Consider the following 4,862-nt stretch of genomic DNA (forward strand, 5'->3'; position numbering starts at 1 on the left):
ACCCTATAGTTCTCAAAATCCACATATATAAAAAATATTGTCAGAACAGTCTTAGTTAGTAAAGAAGGTTTCTTGAATATGCAAATACTGGTGAAAATGATTCATTCCATCCAAGAATCAGCAATGTGAATGGCCACCACCATATTTAAGAAAGTCAAAGGCTTACCAGATTCTCAGACCTCTTAATTATAGGAGGTCGAGATGGGCTCAGTGTGAATGTGACTTCCGTCAGCCAGATGGACTATATGGGACCCAATGTTCTGCTCTGATATAATCAGCCATTCCAGAGTTAAATATCAGGGTTGGCTCATAAAAAACAATAAAGAGGTGCCTCTCATAGTGCAGTAAATTCAATCACTTTATTGAAACGAACAAGATTGCAATAACAACAGTGCTGAAGTTACAGGCATCAATCGTTACACATGGGTGTTCCAAGATGGCGGACAATTCGATGATGTCAGAAGAAAAGCTCCACGCAAAGCTTGCCCAGAAAGACATCTGTTTATGATGAAATGCGTCAGGCGGAGCTTCCCTTCTGACGTCATTGCGTTGTTCGCCTTTTTGGAACACCCATGTGTAACGATTGATGTCTGTAACTTCAGAGCTGTTGTAAGTGCAATCTTATTTGTTTCAATAAAGTAATTGAATTTACTGCACTACGAGAGGCACCTCTTTATTGTTTTTTATGAGCCAACCCTGATCTTTAATTCTGGAATGGCTGATTATATCGGAGCAGAGCATTGGGTCCCATATAGTCCATCTGGCTGACAGAACTCACATTCACACTGAGCCCAACTCGACCTCATATAATTAAGAGGTCTGAGAATCTGGTAAGCCTTTGACTTTCTTAAATATGGTGGTGGCCATTCACATTGGTGATTCTTGGATGGAATGAAGAATTATTTGCACATTCAAGAAACCTTCTTTACTCACTAAGACTGGCCTAACAATATTTTTTATATATGTGGATTTTGAGAACTATAGGGTCCTTTATGGGCTGTTATCACTTGTGTGTGCAGTGCACTTTATTATGTATTAATTTATTGTCTTTATTCATGTTGTTCACTCTTAGCGCAACACTTCATTATATATTTACTATAACTTTCATGCCTGAAAGATCATTATATAAAAAATATGGCTGAGAATTGTTATATTTTGTTAACAGCTTTTCAAAAACCTTGTTTTTCTATCTTAAAAAGTCTCAATGTATAAAGAAAAAACTTTTTGGGACATGGTCTCGGTATGGACAAGTGAGGCCGAGTCAGTTCTCGGTACACGGTTCTCATACAGCCCTGCAGTGCAACAATTACCCAACATTTTTAGCCTATCTTGGGTATGCCAATGAAGAAGAAACCCAACTGACCCGGTCCGCTATCTACAACCTGCCTTTGATTCCGTAGCCTCTAGGGTTGAAACAGCTTTACAAGGAAAGTTGCAGGGGCTGGCCTGGATGACAGACTGTCCGTAGTCGAACAAGACAAAGATGCAGTCTCACAGTCTGTCAGTTCCTTACAATCCACTTAATTAGACCTTGCTAAGCATATATAACAGCTTCATCTACTAGTGGATGACTTTGAAAACCCCAGCACAGGCAGAATATAAAAATCAGAAGTCTCCCAGGGCCAATGTCACAATGTGATCCAAAGTCCACTGTGACAGCAATATTAAAAAAGAAATACCTGGACCGCCCACCTCTCTCTGATATTACGATATGGGTCCTCTGGGTCCACAGAATTCCTCCCCAGATAGACCAAGGGATGTCCTGTGTCGTCTCTTATATACACTGAAAGTAAAGATTTTAAAAAGGGCATGGCATCTGGACACTATAGACTTTGATGATGCACAAATTAATTTGCTGCCTGATATCTCCAGAAAAACACTTCAGATGCACATGTCCCTGAAACCCCTTCCTGAGAAGCTCAAAAAGCTGGGCATTTCATGTAAATGGGGTCACCCATTTCATCTAATATCACTTAAGAGCAACCATCCATCAGAACTGCCCAATTGTTTTCTATCTGCAGAAACAGACCCAGTGCTGTTCCCAAACTGGCTTTCTTTCGTCTGTCTCCCAGACGTGCTTGGTGCTGATCAACATTGAAAAACACTGTAACCATCGCAAGCAAAGGCAGACTCAGCCAGAACCTCAAGATAAAAAACAGTGACCGTGTCTCTTTTCCTTTGCCCCACATTAATACAATCTCATCCCTCTCTGGACCCTGTTTCTACCTGTCAGTCTAGGACTGAATCATCTGCCTTGCCTAGAGTGTTCTTTGTACACGCTAGACTTGTCAGTTGAAACGCTCCATATTTGAATGAGTGTAGAAGGAGCACAACAGACATTAGTCCCAAACTTCTTTAATCTCACTATACTTACTGCACTTAGGTCACCTTCTTGTAACTCTGCCTACAGTACAGTCATTCCTACTTATGTGGGCCCACTGTACTGATCTGCAGTCCTTCACTCTGTTGGCGTGATAGAGATGGTTATAGAATGGCTTTGACAGTTGCATTGATGACATTTATACTCTATGCAAGATAAACGTTTCCCTTGCTGGACTCCCTGATGTGTTCACCCCATAATCCTGGGAGACTGGGTACCCCTTCTCTTTTCATATTCCACGCTCATTGGTGTAACCCTGTGTGCACCTTAAGATTTCCCTTGGCTCTCCAGGGAAATCTCCAGCAAGTGCTGTGTTGTTTTGTTTCAAAAGTTTTCATGGTCCTTTTATCTACTATTGATGTTACATTCTTACTCTTGTTGGGGACCCTGTTTCCAACCTTAACAATCATGCACTATGGACATTTTATAGAAGGCTTCCACAAACAGACCTTGGCCATATCTGTTCAAGACCTTCCTCCAACACATGCCTTTCTGTTGTGAGGGGTAACTCAGAAACAACCTCAACATTGTTGCCCAGTAGGCGAGGGAAGTCTCTTAACTTTTTTCCTTGTTACCATTTTTTTTTTTTGCCTATGTTGTTATATTCCTACATGAATTCAGTGGGACTTTTTTTTACATATCCCATATAATGTCTCCCTACCAGTCCAACACTGTACTGTTTACCTGATTGAATTACAGCATCTGTGTGATGTATATGCAAAGTGCTTTAATGTATTACCCGGATTTTGCTACGACCACTGTCACGCTTATCTGCGTGACAGAGATTTATTCCTCTGTTCCATAACTTTAATTGGATTCATAGTGACCAGGCCTAGCATTTCACAATGCCACAGTTTCTGCAATGCAATACTACTGACTTGTTTCAATCATTCCACAGTGCTGTGGTGGTCCTTGACTACCTAACCTTCTCTCCTCCCCCTTCTTTGTCTCAACCAGAGGGAATGGTAGGGGAATAGATTTTTTTTTTTTTTTTAAGTCCGCAAACGTGCAACTATAACGAAAAAACCCGTAAGTGTTCACAAAAAATGTGCAAGTGAAAAACACCACACAAAAAAGTGCACTTAGGGGTGTGCTGTGTCCTACCCCTAAAGGGGCTTGGACCGCTTACCCTGATCCCCCGGGGCACGAAGCTCCTGACGGGGACAAGGTTCCCAATTGGTCCTCCTGGCCAAAAGGCCTGGTGGACCACCGTTCCTTGTGTCCAGCCGAAGCCAGACACCCAGTACTTGGTCAGGGGGCTCTCCCGAAGAAGGGCCCCCTAGGGATCAGGGGAGGAAGGAACCAAAAGGCCACACATCCTCCCCCTAGACTTCAGGGTAGGCCCGAGGACCCACACCCTCCATCCGTGAAAACACACACATAAGTAACAGAAAAAGTGACAAACGTGGGAGGTGAAATAAATTAAATAAATAGAAAATAAAAAAGTGGTACCGTGCCAAATTGTGCACAGACCAGGCCCTGAGGCCCATAGCAAAAATTGCCCTGGACTTAGCCAAAAGACCTGGTCCTTAGGGCGCTGTGCAAAAAGAGGTGAAAAACAGTGGCCATGTGTCATCTTCACACCATGGGGTCCCACACCCAAGTGTTACTAGTGACACCCCTGAGAGCGTCTTCCTCAGGGGACACTGAGTTTGCGGACTTTTTGCGTCCCCAGCCCCTGGCCAGACCAAGGTAGATCCGTCCAAATCAGGAGGTACTGGGTCTTTCCAGTCTTCCCAGAGGAATTACTCCCAAGGCCCCAGAACGAATCATGGCGCTCCCTGGTTTCTGTCCCTCCGGTACTAGCCTTCCGGACCCCCATCATACCAGTGAGGGTACTATACAACAGCCATCCCCGCAAAGCTAGAATGGCCGGGAGCACCCCCACTGGACACTGATAAGAACAGATACTACACTTGATCTTAGCCAAAAGGCCGAGAAGCGATGGTAGGGGAATAGATACTATCTCTCAAACCATGGCATTGAAGGTCATCTCCTGGAACGTCAAAGGCCTCAGTTGCCCTGAAAAGCACACTAACTGCCTCTCCGACTTATGGAGACAGGGAGCCCATCTTGTCTTTCTGCAGGACATGCATTTTAGGGCAAGCAAGTTCCCAAAACTTTATAACAAAGAAATTCCCAGTGGTGTACCACAACTCATCTTCTAAATCTAAATGGGGCCATTATATGTATCTCCAAATCACTCCGCTGTCAAATCTTTGATATGCAAACAGACCAAGACAGCACATTCCTACTGCTTAAGGGGAAGATTAATTCACATGCCTTCACACTGGCAAACGTCTACCTGCCCAACAAGCTTTCTGTTCTAGAAACTTTCTAATCTTCCCTACAAAACTTTCTCAAAGAGGCCCTTATACTTAATGGCAATTTCAACTTGACAAACTTTTTTTTGAATACTTGAAGCAGAACTCACGGGTCTAAGGGAAAAGATTAGGGACCACTCTCTCTAAGAAGCCAAGCA

At 43.4% G+C, this 4,862-nt stretch overlaps 1 pseudogene; it reads right to left on the reverse strand.

Moving 5' to 3' along the window:
• Positions 1 to 4,210: 4,210 nt before the first annotated feature.
• LOC149471106 (U2 spliceosomal RNA) lies at positions 4,211 to 4,326 on the reverse strand (annotated as a pseudogene).
• Between the last annotated feature and the right edge of the window lie 536 nt (positions 4,327 to 4,862).

Source organism: Staurois parvus, unplaced genomic scaffold, assembly GCF_062004578.1.
Source record: "Staurois parvus isolate SC_StPar_1 unplaced genomic scaffold, SC_StPar_1.0 ptg000029l, whole genome shotgun sequence".
Taxonomy (NCBI): Eukaryota; Metazoa; Chordata; class Amphibia; order Anura; family Ranidae; genus Staurois; species Staurois parvus.